Raw genomic sequence first — 16,591 nt, forward strand, 5'->3', positions numbered from 1 at the left:
CGCCTGTGGCTTACGCACTGGCGCCGGGTCGTCCAGCTCATTCCACCGTACTCGCGTGCTCTCGCCTTCCGACAGAGCAATGAGGCTCGAAGACCTTTAAAGGCAAAACGTGGCGTAGCGAGCTTTCAGTTACCGTCTCCGACACGGCGGCCAGAATCTGCTGTAATTTTACTGGCTGTACTTCTTAACAACAGGGGACACTGCTCTACGTAACATGTCAGAGATCACTAACCGGTGTAGCGGAAGAGCGAACAGTTGTGCTCGGTTACTCTAAATACCACGTTCTCCATGCATCCGTCTTCTGTACCGTTATACGAACATAACCTGCCAATACAATCCGAGACAACGTTATGCGGATCTAAATGACACCGCGGACAGACCGCATCGTTTGAATGCGGCTTGGAGTAGTGGTTTAGGTTAAAAGATTTAGCCTTTTAGTTTGCGGCCTCTGATGTTTTCACTGAAGTTGGTCGCCCAGGCTGGAATCTGGTAATTATTTTCGAAGCGACTTTCTGATATAGTTGCCTGAGTCCCAGATTTATAATTAAATTGTCGCATGTTCGGACCTACGCTGTCATAATTTTTCTCGCAGTGTAAACAATATGGAAATTCAAGCTTTCTCCAAGAATTTCGACGATTAAGTGTTCTCCGGTTATCAGTTGAGTTGTGGCGTCCTGTGACCGCACCTTTTCGACGAGTATCCTACCCGTCATGTTCAGGCGAAGGTAGAAGGTATAAACAGTGTTTACTCACCCCCCCCCCTCCCCGCTCACCCCCAAAAGTGGGTGTATTTTAAATTCAGGTTCGGTCTCTATTCCGAGTCCATGTGAATCTACACTATCACCCGTAGACGATGATGCGAGGTGGTACCAACTGGAGAACAGTCAGATCTGCGGAACTACGTCGACGAAACTTTCAATCGTCACGTTGTAGATGACTTCTTGTAAAATATGTGAATCGTTGTGAACGTAAGGTACGGAGCTCGTCTGGTTTTGTAAGGAAGAGTAAAAAATGTGGGGTGTAGACTTCTGCAGCCGTTGTCATTTTCAGTTAAATGTTTCTGCGTAAGTCGCCATGTACTAAAGCAGACCATAGTTGTGTCCTCCATCAGAGTACAGTACCCTGATGGAACACACAATCACACAGATCTTTCTCTCTAATGTTTATTGGTGTATGTTGCCGTACAATGCTTGTCCAGTGCCTTATCTCTTTAACTGGACTACATTTTCCCCGGTAGGTGGTAACCAGAGGCACCATTTATTAGCAGTGTACGAGTTGGTATTCATGGGTATTTACCGCTTGTCAAATTTTCTGCCCAGTTCCCCTGCTCCTCAAACCCATCTTGCAACAGCCCATCGACTTTCTCATACCATAATTCCTTGACTCTCGCCTCTTTATTGGCAGGACTCGAAGCACTGCCTGAATAGCGATACCTATGATCTCCCAAATTTCCGCGCTGTCATTCAAAAGTTGAGTTCTCTTGTGGATATGTGATGAGCAAATGTTGAAAGACGTTAGTTGACGGGATGGTTCCATTGCTTGTCCTCATAGCAGGATTCAGTTGCACACAGCTGAATTTATGAGTATTTCCACACGATCCTCTTCTATAGTGAAAGACGGGGGGCGGGGGGGAGGGGGGGGGGGGGGAGGGGAGTGTTGTAGTTTGGTAAACTTCTCAGACTTTTGCCTCTAGCCAGCCCAATAATAGAAATTTAATATACTTCTTTATTCCATTTTTAAATGTCGGCATTCACTTTTTACGTGGCACACACTTTTTATGAAATTACGAGAACTACTCCGGAAGTATTTTCCAAATTTGAAAACGTGTTAGAAGATAAAACAAGGTCACGTACCTGGAAAGAAATATTCTATTGAAACAAAACAATTGGCATCGACAGAATCTTGTCACTACTGCATTTAATCGTGTCTGGCATATTATTACTCTTATACGCTCCAGAAATTAGTAAACGAAATGGAATTGTGCAGGAGTATTATCAGAAACTACTTACCGGTAAATACGTTTCGAAACAGAAGCTATTGCAGACTAACACACATTTTGTTAAGACAGTAAAGAAACTCTGTTCATTTGCACATATCACATGTTCCATAGTGAAATACGTTCTTCTGTTTAAATATATGACACGGTGCACTTACTGCCGAGATACGGCTTTACCTTCCACACGTTATATAACCATTTTTTAAAACATATTGAAATTTACTTACCATAAAATTCTGTGTCCGAAGAAATAACAGTATCTTCCAAATAGCTGTAACATATATATATATATATATCAGCGCTTAAATGAGTAGAAATGTTGAAACGGTGGAAAACCCTTAGGACGACCTCTAGTGTGCGTTCCTTGATGTGATTCTGACATTCTCCCCTAGAGTGTTGTACAGCAGTGGAAACATAAGTGAGGATCGTTCTTTCAAAAGCAGAAATCTTTTGCGTTTCCGGTACTACGCGCAAGGGTCTTATAATGAGAGGCCACTTCGTTGGGATCACGGATTTACTTCAAACTCTGTAGTACACTTTTAGTAGGCCATTAAAACAACAAGTAGGAAGGTGCATCTCTCTGGCAATTCTGAGAATATCGCAAGAGAAGTTTTACTCGTCTATTGTATAACTGATATACCTGTGCGTAGGTGCTAGCCGTCAGAGTACAGGGTAGTCAGGTGGTTACCGTTCGAGCTGCTACAAGACAACGTGTGTGTGAACTCAAGTTTTAATCTATATTTTTCCATCACTGACCATACTGGAATGGAAATGAAGTCCCATGCTTTTTGACAGAGCGAGGGGAACGATGCGGATTATCCGCACCGCCGTACTAGGCACGGTCCTAATGGAGGTGGTTTGCCGTTGCCTTCCTCCGACCGTAATCGGAATGAATGACGATGATGAAGACGACACAACAACACCCACTCATCTCGGGGCAGGTGAAAATCCCTGACCCCTCCGGGAATCGATGCCGGGACCCCGCGCTCGGGAAACGAGAACGCTACCGCGAGACCACAAGTTGCGGACACTAATCATATTATTTAATTTATATGACATCTGAAAGGTAATATAATTTTTAAAAATCCACACGTATCTCCGTAAAGTTTTAATGAGTTTCATGTTATTTGACTACTTACAGTTTTTACATAAATTTAATTATTTGTAACCATCGACAAGTGACGAAGAGCCACATAGAGTTTCCCCGAAAACGTGTGTCTGTCATGATTTGCGAAGTCTCTTATGCGCTTCGAGCTGCAAACACAGAGGTAGGCCGTACTTGGCAGTTAACCTGCGTAATGGTAAGGACGTTGCTAATGTAGCAGAACAAATAATGTAGGCGCAAACTTTTTGAATATCACAGAATTTACACTTGTATTACAAAAATGAAGATTTTAGCGGGAGTCGAACCCTCTTGTCATACACGTTCGTCCTGCAAAGCTCGATCGCTATCCAATTGACCACCATAAACTCTAATGTGCGGCACCTACGCAGAGATACATCACTTACATAACAGACACGTAAAACTTCTCTTGTGATTTTTCAGAACTGCCAGAATAGTGCACCTTACTATTATCAGATTATATTATTTTAATGACCTACAAAAGGTGTGCAAAGTTTGAGGTAAATCTGAGACCCCAACGTTGTGGCCTCCTGTCGTTAGTTAAGGTAAGGTTCAGTCGCCATTTGGTGAAGCACTTATACAAGTGAGGCTAAGATGACAAAAACTACATTTCTCAAAAATAAATTTTTTCCAGGTGATCGAAAGAAACCTCCACACAGTTTGATACCATTTCCATTTATGTTTTACATGTTGCTTCTCCCAGTTTTGCTTGTCATTCTAGTAACGTATACTGAACCGGAACAAAAGAACTTTTTTTTTTTTTTTTGTAAAATGCAGGGTTCACTGATATTGTCCGTTTCTATCAGAAAATTAACGTATGGAAGGAAAGAAATACAAAATCATTTTTCTACTATATCTTATGACCTCAAAGTGTGCTAATAATGGTAAGAAAGAGATAAAAACACTCTGCAAAAATTGAAGCACGCCGTTAAGTCCGAAACGCCCAGGAATATTGACGGACGATCTGTTGCACGATAATGCCCACCCACATGTTTCCAAAGTAGTTTCGATTACGCTGTAGAAGTTTCCCTTGAAAACCCTTACACATCCTCCACACAGTCACGACCTCTCCCCATGCGATTTCCATATTTTTGGAGCCCTGAAGAAAGACATTCATGGCCGTAGACTTGCTTCGGAAGAATCGGTGGACTCCTGAGCATAATCATGGTTCCGTAGGCAACCGAAAACATTTTTCCATGAAAGCTTTCACCGTCTTGTTTCACATTTGGATAAACATTTTAACAGTTACGGCGATTACTTTTGATATAATAAACAGTTTACTTACGTTTTTACATATGTCTCGTTTTAATTACGTTGCTCTTACCAATTGGCGAAACACTTCAAAACTAACTTTTATGTTTTCACTGCTTTTTTCCGTATTCAATTTTATTCACATTCGGTATGTCTTCTTACCCTCTTCAGGCAATTATTGTAATTTTGGCTCCCGGTCATAAAAAAACTCCTGAAGACAGCTGAAAGTCAGCTGTTAAGGAAGCTTCGCTTCGTAGTGGAGTATACACTGAGGTGACAAAAGCCATGGGATACCTCTTAATGTCGTGTCGGACCTCCTTTTGCCCGACGTAGCGCAGCAACTTGACGTGGATGGACTCAACAAGTTGTAGGAAATGCTGAGCCATGTTGCCTCTACAGACGTCCCTCATTGCAAAAATGTTGCCGGTGCAGCATTATGTGCACGAACTGGCCTCTCGATTATGTCTCTTAAATGTTGGATGGGACTCACGTCGGACGATCTGCGTGGTCAAATGATTCGCTCGAATTGTTCAGAATGTTCTGCAATCAGGTTACATGGCCCATTGTCATACATAAAAATTCCGTCGTTGTTTGGGGATATGAGGTCAATGAATGCTTGTAAATGGTCTACAGGTAGCCGAACATAACCATTTCCAGTGAACAATCTGTTCAGTTTGAACAGAGGACTCAGTCCATTCCATGTGAACACAGCCTACACCATTATGGAGCCACCACCAGCTTGCACAGTGTCTTGTTGACAACTAGCATCCGTGGCCTCGTGTGGCCTGCGCCACACTCGAATCAGACCGTCAGTTCTTAGCAACTGAATCAGCACTCATCTGACCAGGCCACTATGTCTCTAGGGTACAGTCAGTATGGTCACGAGCCCAGGAGAATCGCTGCAGGCGATGTCGTGCTATCAGCAAAGAAACTTGCGTCGGTCGTCTGCTGCCACAGCCCATTAACGCAAGATTTCGCCGCACTGTCTTAACGGATACGTTCGTCGTACGTCCCATAGTGAGTTCTGTGGTTACTTCACTCAGCACTGCTAGTCTGTTAGCAGCGACAATTCTACGCAAACCCTGCTGCTCTCAAATGGTTCAAATGGCTCTGAGCACTATGGGACTTAACTTCTCAGGTCATCAGTCCTACTTAAACCTAACTAACCTAAGGACATCACACACATCCATGCCCGAGGCAGGATTCGAACCTGCGACCGTAGTGGTCTCGCGTTTCCAGACTGTAGCGCCTAGAACAGCTCGACCACTCTGGCCGGCTGCTGCTCTCAGTTGGTAAGCTAAGACCATCGGCCACTGCGTTGTCCGTGGTGAGAAATTTGGTATTCTCTGCACACTCTTGATACTGTGGATCTGGGAACACTGAAGTCGCTAACGATTTCCGAAATGGACTGCCCAATTCGTACAGCTCCAAATACCATTCTCCATCATGTAGCCATAATCACTCCGGAAACATTTTCACATCAATCACCTGAGTGCAAATGACACCCCGGAAATACACTGTCCTTTTATACCTTGTGAACATGATACCACCTGCATCTGTAAATGTGATATCTCTATCCCATCACTTTCGTCTCCTCAGTGTATTACCCGTGTAAATAATTGGTTAATTAATTCTTTAGTCTAAGATATTAATTCGTTAATTAGTTTCGTCACTTCTTGAAAATTTTGCTCTTAAGCGGAATTCTCAGATAGCCTATGTGCTGTAGTTACATCTGACATACAGGGTGATCAAAAATTCAGTACCCTACGTGCTGTAGTTACATCTGACATACAGGGTGATCAAAAAGTCAGTATAAATTTGAAAACTTAATAAACTTCGGAATAATGTAATTAGAGAGGTAAAAACTGACACGCATGCTTGGAATGACATGGGGTTTTATTAGAACCAAAAACAAGTTCACAAAATGTCCCATAGATGGCGCTGGGCAGCAAAACTGCTACCGTGACGGGTGAGAGGTACGTCGATATATCACAGAATCGCATCATCCCCAGCCTGGCTGATAAACACCTGCTGGAACGTACGATGTTTATGCAGGATGGCTCTCCACCCCATATTGCTAGACGCGTGAAAGATCTCTTGCGCGCTTCTTTTGGCGATGATCGTGTGCGCAGCCGCCACTTTCGTCATGCATGGTTTCCCAAGTCCCCAGACCTCAGTCTGTGCGATTATTGGCTTTGGGATTACCTGAAGTCGCAAGTGTATCGTGATCGACCGACATCTCTAGGGATGCTGAAAGACAACATCCGACGGCAATGCCTCACCATAACTCCGGACATGCTTTACAGTTCTGTTCACAACATTATTCCTCGACTACAGCTATTGTTAAAGAATGACGATGGACATATTGAGCATTTCCTGTAAAGAACATTATCTTTGCTTTGTCTTACTTTGTTATGCTAATTATTATTATTCTGATCAGATGAAGCGCCATCTGTCGGACATTTTTTGAACGTTTGTATTTTTTTGGTTCTAATAAAACCGCATGTCATTTCCAGCATGTGTGTCAATTTGTACCTCTCTATCTACATTATTCCGTGATTTATTCAGTTTTCAAATTTATACTGACTTTTTGATCACCGGGTATAATGGTCGAGATTGTTGCGTGTACATATCCTTATGGAAAGCCACCTTCTTTACTATCCATGCTTGGTTTAAAAGTATGGCTGGCAAGTACCATTGTAGCTGGCTCGCAGCACACAACAGCTGACCTCCTCTCCAAATCATTTTTACTGCCACATCGCGGACAGCCGCTGTGTTCCCTCCAGTCGCACAGCCACTGCGAGGTGGTCGGCCGGCTGTCGGGTGACCCTCCGGTGCGCGGAGCGGCGGCCGGCCAGCTGGTGGACTGGGGAGTCCGGAGGCGCTGTGGCGCGGTCGCTGCCCTCTGACCTTGGTCCCGCTGCTGGCCGGCGTCTAGCGGCTGCCAGCGGCCCCTCGTATCCACACAGCGGCCGTCGTGTCCGCTCGGCGACACACCTGCAGCCTCGCCGGACTTCCCTCGCCACTCTGGCCGCCTCTGGACCTGTCTCTGACCATTTTCAAAAGCAACGAAAGGAAGCCACAGCTAACCTCTACTTTACAAGGGTTGAATGGAAAAACCGCGATCTCGGGCAGAGATAGCGTTGATATTTTGCTTGTTATTTTCCACATGTACACGGTGCTTCAAAAACGCTTTGACAAACCTTGGGAACACGTTCCTTACACCGAAATAAGAAAGAAATTTCATGTGAACGTATGTCCGAAAATCTTTCGTTTTCGAGTTGTTGATGAAAGTTTACGCTTTAGGTGGTTTGAGTTCATCAACACAAACTCATAACAAACGCTCTCAATGTCCTCCTCTTGCTTCTGAGCACGCATGCACACGCCGAATATTGGACTGTCCTTCCCTCTTATATACCCCCTGACAGTTTGGAATGGTGGTCTGGGACATAGACCAATTGTTTAAGGTTCCCCCGGAGATAATAATCTATAGGTCTGATGTCGGAGGAGCGTGTAGGCCATGGAACTGGACCTCATATACTTCTCCATCCTCCATGGTAGGTACCAGCCAGTGCATCTCGAACACTGGGATTGAAATTCGAATGGCTCCAAGTACTATGGGACTTAACATCTGAGGTCATCAGTCCCCTAGACTGAGAACTACTTAAACCTAGCTGACCTAATGACATCACACACATCCATGCCCGAGGCAGGATTAGAACCTGCGACCGTAGCAGGTAGCAGCAGCTCTGCTCCGGACTGAAGCACCTAGAACCGCTCGGCCACAACGACCGGTCTGGGATTGAAGTGAGCTGGATCTCCATCATGCGGAAACGACATTTTGCTTGTTATTTGCAGGGACGCATCTTCTAGAAGGTCTTGGTGTGTTGAATAAAGCCACTACAGACAGCACCTATTAGACGTGCTGGGAGAACTTATGGCTGCTGATGGGTCTTATAGGTTGTATGGCTGTGGTCGAAGAAAATTTTCAATAAAAATGAAGAAGCCATGAACGTCAATGATATATTGAGACCGACTCTGTAGATAAGTTTTTGTCCTTGACAACCGAAAATCGGTAGTTAAGTTTTATCTCTCACAAAGACTATCGCTGCTGATCACGTGGAAACGCGACCAAGCCCACTTTACACAGTATTTATGTCTCTCTCCGAGATCTGACACGTCAGTTGGCAGGACTCAACGTCGCCAGGAGCACCTCTAAAGATGTCCAGCGCAGTTCCAGGCGAAACGTCGAAAAGATCTTTCGAACACGGCCATACAGCTAGGAGGACTCATCAGCAGTTATGGTATCCAGTCGTGAAAGCCTTCATTGTATGATCAGACTGTATGGACGTAGCAGGCGGTCATACACACTTACAGACCAGATATTAAACTGATGCTGATGCCTAACCTGTACTGCAGCATGAAGATTGCTATCGGCACATTGGACTTTTTATTCCGTATCTTCCAAATGTTGCCTCGTCTGCGAAGAAAACTGAAGAGACAAACTACAGATTGGAAGCTTTTGCAACAAACTATCGGGAAAGTTCTCTTTTGCTGCATGGTCGGCATGACTTGCTCCTAAAGTATCCTTCGTGCTGAACTTGAAGTTGTACACACGCCAGACCCACCTGTCTTGTGCGGACAGCGGATTCTTCTTTAACGGCCCTTCATGGTCAGACATGTGAGCCACGTGTGGTCTTCTTTGGTCTATAGTCCGTGACGCTACGGATCCTGTCTCGGGGACGCGACGACACACAGCACCAAACGTTGTAGGACTCAGCTGTCTTCGGTTTGGAAACCCGGTCTGTTACAGCAGTGCAGCCTCGTGTCCATTGTCGTTCGCTCGGCCCTACATAAATACCGTGTCTGCCTGCTCAAGAACTGAATGTACTGCCATGTTTTAACGGACCACTTTCGGGTAACTCACTATCGGTAGTACATGTAGACAATGGAAATTTGGGAATGTAAACAAGTCTCCCTGGAAACACAACACTATCTAGGATACAATGGGTCAAAATGGTGCATAGATAAATGAAGCTGTTGCGGTGTACCCGAAAGTTGTTGAACTTCAACCTTCATTAATAAGTCGAAAACGAAGTATTTTCGGACATATGTTTATAGGAATGTTTTTCTTTGTTTTGGTGTAAGGAACCCGTCTTCTAAATTTGCAAATCTCCTGTACACTACGAAAACCACTACGCGGTTGTAACTTATCATTTCGTGGCCAACCATGTGAGTGGTTTTCTGTAGTACCTTCTGTCCTAAAGTCAATCTCCGGTATGCGGGGAAGCAAGTTTACTTTAGTCCCCAAGACGATGGGTTGTCTCGTCCTAAACTTCCTAAATGGGCTACGCTGGAGTTCGGTTCAAGGATACAGAAGTTCCTAGGATGGCAAATGTTTCCTAGCACCTGTAAGGAATCAATTTTTGAAAAGTGCTGACATGAAGCAGCATTTTGCAATGGGATGATCAATCCGATTGGGAAACAGCCAAAGGAATTACGACCATGTAGTTATTGATTCTGACTGGCCGAAAGGGCTGAATGGTAAATAATTTCGTGCAGTGGTTTCGAGCTTGCGAAACAAAGAGCCCGCCGGCAGTCTTCCTTGGACCTGTAGAGTCGAGTTCATTTTTTAATGATTTTAATTGAAGTCGATAGTTAATAATGGTGATCAAAAAAAGTTACTTTTCAAAGGTCGAAAGACTACAAGAATCGGCATTTCGTTCTAGTGTCCAGGTGTGGATTGAGGTTGAGTCATTTCCAGGTTCCTTAGGCGACAGTTGCCTTTTAGCAAGCCTGCAAGTGCCCAATAGGAACAAGGACATCATATCAGGACATGGAGCTGTTAGGTACCTGGAGTTGGTGTTAAATGAAAGAAGCGTATTTGGGGTGTTCTGTTTCTGCGTCTTTGCCTTTGAACCTCTTCTGTTTTGTAGTGGTCGCCGTTGGAAGTTGATAGGAGCCGATTAGAGGCTGTATACGAACTGTTAGCAGTGTAAGTATCTACTGGTCTTATCTCGTAATCTTTCCCACATTGTCTGCACTGCTGTTGACTTTTGACTAGTGAGATTTTAACCCTGTCTCGCGGATAGAAGGGAGGCTGGCGACCCTTACTTAGACGGTTCTGATTAAAACAGTAAAGCTGTACGTCTCCTATTTTGTGTCGCTCGCTGCTCATTGAGTTTTCTCATTCATAGCAACACACCGGGTGATTATCGGCTGAGACGCAGTGCTCTGTTCTCTCGTTCTTAGCTAGCCTATCGATAGCAATATCAGTAACTAAATTACGATTGGACTTTATTAGCGATCTTTCACTGTGGGAAAGCATATAGACGCTAGGACTGTTACACAGTTGATCGATTTCTCATTAATTTATTCAGTCTGAAGTGACTACGGCTTTCAGACACTCTCTTAAATCGGACAAGGGTTTCATGCACACAGTATGTTTTTTTTACATCTTAGTTACGTAAGAAATAACGATTTTTATACGAAAAATAGTGTTATAGTGATTTGAGTGTCTACAGCGATAATATGATTAACTAATACTATGAACTAATTAGTTAAGCCCGACAGTACTTGTGGTACTGCTGCTGCTACTAATACTGACAATAGTAATAATAATTTAATGACAGTAATAATGACAATAAACAAAAATGATAGTGGCAGATGCAAACAGAATTTTTATGTGTACAAAATAGATGTTTTCTGATATAGCGAGTTTCGAGGAAAGGAAATTTAAGGGAACTGCACCAGCTTAGAATACTGGGAAACGAGGATGATCTGGTTGGAAAGGAGGTCGTACAAGAATGATGAGTGCGTACAGGGACAATGATAATCATTATTGTTGCTTTAGGGTATATGCAAATAACTGTCTTCTGAAGTTGGAGATGTTACTCATTTCTCTAATATACTGCTGGAGGTTATTCCAGAGTCGGCTCCTGCTGCTGAGAACGACCGAGCAAAGTGGCTGAAAGATGCAGTGGGACAGATAGGATTTTGCTCTGATGGGAACGGGCGGTTCGGCCAAGTTGTCCAGACAACAGCTTGCTACTCCCCCGCCTGAACCAAAATGTTGTTGTTGTTGTTGTGGTTTTCAGTCTTGAGACTGGTTTGATGCAGCTCTCCATGCTACTCTATCCTATGCAAGCTTCTTCATCTCCCAGTACCTACTGCAACCTACGTCCTTCTGAATCTGCTTACTGTATTCATCTCTTGGTCTCCCTCTACGATTTTTACCCTCCACGGTGCCCTCCAATACTAAATTGGTGATCAGTTGATGCCTCAGAACATGTCCTACCAAATGATCCCTTCTTCTGGTCAAGTTGTGCCACAAACTTCTCTTCTCTCCAATCCTATTCAATACTTCCTCATTAGTTATGTGATCTACCCATTTAATCTTCAGCATTCTTCTGTAGCACCACATTTCGAAAGCTTCTATTCTCTTCTTGTCCAAACTATTTATCGTCCATGTTTCACTTCCATACATGGCTACACTCCATACAAATACTTTCAGAAAAGACTTCCTGACACTTAAATCTATACTCGATGTTAACAAATTTCTCTTTTTCAGAAACGCTTTCCTTGCCATTGCCAGTCTGCATTTTATACCCTCTCTACTTCGACCATCATTAGTTATTTTGCTCCCCAAATAGCAAAACTCCTTTACTACTTTAAGTGTCTCATTTCCTAATCTTAATCCCTCAGCATCACCCGACTTAATTCGACTACATTCCATTATCCTCGTTTTGCTTTTGTTGATGTTCATTTTATATCCTCCTTTCAAGACACTATCCATTCCGTTCAACTGCTCTTCCAAGTCCTTTGCTGTCTCTGACAGAATTACGATGTCATCGGCGAACCTCAAAGTTTTTATTTCTTCTCCACGGATTTTAATACCTACTCCAAATTTTTCTTTCGTTTCCTTTACTGCTTGCTCAATATACAGATTGAATAACATCGGGGAGAGACTACACCCCTGTCTCACTCCCTTCCCAACCACTGCTTCCCTTTCATGCCCCTCGACTCTTATAACTGCCATCTGGTTTCTGTACAAATTGTAAATAGCCTTTCGCTCCCTGTATTTTACCCCTGGAACCTTCAGAATTTGAAGGAGAGTATCCCAGTCAACACTGTCAAAAGCTTTCTCTAAGTCTACAAATGCTAGAAACGTAGGTTTGCCTTTCCTTAATCTTTCTTCTAAGATAAGTCGTAGGGTCAGTATTGCATCACGTGTTCCAACATTTCTACGGAAGCCAAACTGATCTTCCCCGAGGTCAGCTTCTACTAGTTTTTCCATTCGTCTGTAAAGAATTCGTGTTAGTATTTTGCAGCTGTGACTTATTAAACTGATAGTTCTGTAATTTTCACATCTGTTAACACCTGCTTTCTTTGGGATTGGAATTATTATATTCTTCTTGAAGTCTGAGGGTATTTCGCCTGTCTCATACATCTTGCTCACCAGATGGTAGAGTTTTGTAAGGACTGGCTCTCCCGAGGCCGTCAGTATGAACCAAAATACCTATAGATATTTAAAAAACGGCAATATCTCTATTGATGCGTTTTCACAAAGTTTTCACAAAACCCACGGTTTTACATCACATGTGAAAATAAGTCTTACGTGTAAACGTACTGTGCCTATACAGCGCACTGACAGTATAATGTTAATACAGTATATTAGTAACAAAACCACTATGAAGTGCCGAACCAGATGGTACTAAGTCTCTCTCCAGGCTACCATGTGTATAAATGCCGCCGTAATGTTCCACGTCGAGTATGGTATGTTGACAAAAAAATAAGTTACAGTTTCACTTAACTAATTAAGTACAGACGATGTAAAACACGACGCCACATTTCAGTCACAAGATAACTTGTGTAGAAAGACGCCTTGACTGGCAGCGACGGAGAGAAAGATCGTGTTTAACACAAATAAAATGCTAAAATGTGTCAATATTGCACTGCCAAAACCGAATATTGAAGAAATGGTATGAAACAAATGCTGACCCTTTGACTAGCTCCATCCACTGCAGCGTAATTCCCTTTGCAAAAATAATTTTGAACCAATGCTTTAATCTTGAGTGTTCTAGAATTAATTACGTAATGAGTAAATTTTAGTTGCTCTCACAGTGTACGAATCCAGCAAAATATATAATGATACTAATTAATTTACATCAATTTCTTCCTTCGATAAGCATTTCACCACATAACCTAACTGGCGCACCCAGCACACACCTCAGATATGCAAAGGACGTTTTCTACATAAAATAATTTATTAATTACATATTGGCACAAGAAGATTACATGACTTTGCAGCAACACCTCGTGTCAAGATATTATCTGAAATAAGAAGTGACAGACGCAGATGTTAACTTTAAGACGTTTCAAAAGATAGTCGCCGATGTCAACTAAATTCCATTGCATTATGGATGAATTAAAGGTGAAATACAGTTGATGCCGGTTGTTTATTTTCAGGCGCGTCGCTGTTGTTGGACGTCACGTTGCGGGGAAAGCACTTGCATGATACCTGTTCACTCGCCGACGGCACACGGAAAAAAAGAATCTCCCGTCGGCACCTAACAGCGGTCCTGCTGTGAGAATAATGCTGCCTGTCGCTGTAAGCGTGTTCGCTACCCTGTCAACTGTAAATATTTGCTATGCTAACTGCGTACAGGGAAAAGACTTTAACACAGTGAAAGACTTGTTAAAAACAACCAGGCAATTCTCTTTCATTACTTAGTTTTTCTGTCACGTGCACAGGGAAGTCATTAAAGTTCGACCTGTCCTAACACAACCCAAAGCATAAAGAGGACGTTGTCACATGTTGGATATCAGCTTCAAGACTGTTATCGTTGTACCGACCTTCCTAGTAGATGGAAACGTACTCCTAGTGCATCTTTCCTAGCACAGTCTGGTACTAGAGATCTTGAACGGAAGGAAACGTCAGCATGTGTAAATAAAGGTCCCGCATTAAACTGTATATGAAGGACAACTTCCATAGTATTTAGTTGGACATGAGTCTGCAAGACTGCAAAAACTGATATGACGTCCTTCGAGAAAATCCGGAAATACTGGTCAGAAATCAGATTTCTTATTGTGCGTATTGCTCGCATTACTTCTTTTTGAAATTACCAGATGTGTACTAGAGTATCTTTGTTTATTGTTGAGCTGCAAAACTTTCATTTAATGATTCGACAACATTGCACAGTGGTACTGTATATCTTTTGTAACATAGTCAATATCACACTGTCGTGTCCTGAGAGGGAGTAAGACCGACACTTGCTGCCCGAGACAGAAGAACTTACCTCAGTCCGCGATTCCGATAAGGCACTGCACGTGTGCCGCCTACTGTAGCTCCGACCTCGGTTGAAAAGTACACTACTGGCCATTAAAATTGCTACAGCGCGACGATGACGTGCTGCAGGCGCGAAATTTATCCAACAGGGAGAAGATGCTGTGATATGCAAATGATTAGCTTTTCAGAGCATCCACACAAGGTTGGCGCCGGTGGCGACAACTACAACGTGCTGACATGAAGAAAGTTTCCAACCGATTTCTCATACAAAAACAGCAGTTGACCGGCGTTGCCTGGTGAAACGTGGTTATGATGTCTCATGTAAGGAGGAGAAATGCGTAGCATCACGTTTCCGACTTTGATACAGGTTGGATTGTAGCTCATCGCGATTGACTCAGGGATCGAGACGTAGCTGCACGATCCGCTATAGCCATTCTACTAACAGTCATTAGCTCTCGACCAACGCTAGCAGCAATGTCGCAATACCATTTGCACGAACAGTTCGACAACGTTTGCAGCAGCATCGACTATCAGCTCGGGGATCATGGCTGCGGTTACCCTTGACGCTGCATCACAGACAGGAGCGCCTACTATGGTGTACTCAACGACGAACCTAGGTGCACGAATGGATAAACGTAATTTTTTCGGATGAATCCAGGTTCTGTTTATAGCATTATGATGGTCGCATCCGAGTTTGGCGACTTTGCGGTGAACGCACATTGGAAGCGTGTATTCGTCATCGTCATACTGGCGTATCACCCGGCGTGATGGTATGGGGTGCCGTTGGTTACACGTCTAGATCACCTCTTGTTCGCAGTGACGGCACTTTGAACAGTGGACGTTATATTTCAGATGTGTTACGACCCGTGGCTCTACCCTTCATTCGATCCCTGCGAAACCCTACATTTCAGCAGAATAATGCACGACCGCATGTTGCAGGTCCTGTATGGGCCTTTCTGGATACAGAAAATGTTGGAGTGCTGCCCTGGCCAGCACATTCTCCAGATCTCTCACCAATTGAAAACGTCTGGTCAAAGGTGGCCGAGCAACTGGCTCGCACAATATGCCAGTCACTCCTCCCGATGACTGTGGTATCATGTTGGAGCTGCACGGGCAGCTGTACCTGTACACGCCATCCAAGCTCTGTTTGACTCAATGCCCAGGCGTATCAAGGCCGTTATTACGGCAAAGGTGGTTGTTCTGGGTACTGATTTCTCAGGATCTATACATCCAAATTGCGTGAAAATGCAATCACATGTCAGTTCTAGTATAATATATTTGTCCAATGAATAGCGGTTTATCATCAGCTTTCTTCTTGGTGTAGCAATTGTAATGGCCAGTAGTGTAGATTATTGACTAGTGCAGAGGGTGGGACTCGACAGGAATCTGGTCGATTAGAGAATGCAAGTCATCTACTCGTAGACAAGTGGTTACTTTCCCTGGAAGTACCCTCTGGCACATTCCCTAGCTACAGTATATACACGTTACTGTGTACAAGTAATGTAAGTATGAAACTTTAACACACCGACTGCTGCGTGAAGGCGAGTGGAGTTATACTAAGTACTTTCTGCTGCGGAATATGAGCAAGTCCGGCACATGATACAGACTGCCACAGAGGTCCCTGACGTCTACCCATCTGGGCTCTTCCTCCAGTAGGCTGGACGCCTATTCACAGACATCAAAAAAAGTTTTGCATCAACTCATTTCCGAGAATTCTGGAACCTGTTCAGAACATTGGAACAGAGATGGACATAAACATCATTTCCGCCTTTTTTATTGCTCATGGAAACCCTACATTGCATGTTGTACCACCATACAGTGAGACCTTCAGAGGTGGAGGTCCAGATTGCTGTACACACCGGTAGCATGTCTACCTGCTCCGATGTATGCCTGCATTCGTCGTGCCGTACTATTCACAGATTCATCAAGGCGC

At 43.7% G+C, this 16,591-nt stretch overlaps 1 protein-coding gene across 2 annotated transcripts in view; it reads right to left on the reverse strand.

Moving 5' to 3' along the window:
* The window catches only part of LOC126272309 (uncharacterized), a 1,180,107-nt gene that overhangs the window by 421,466 nt on the left and 742,050 nt on the right, over nt 1–16,591 (reverse strand). The gene's annotated exons all lie outside the window — the stretch shown is intronic.

The sequence above is a fragment of the Schistocerca gregaria genome, chromosome 5 (assembly GCF_023897955.1).
Source record: "Schistocerca gregaria isolate iqSchGreg1 chromosome 5, iqSchGreg1.2, whole genome shotgun sequence".
Lineage (NCBI taxonomy): Eukaryota > Metazoa > Arthropoda > Insecta > Orthoptera > Acrididae > Schistocerca > Schistocerca gregaria.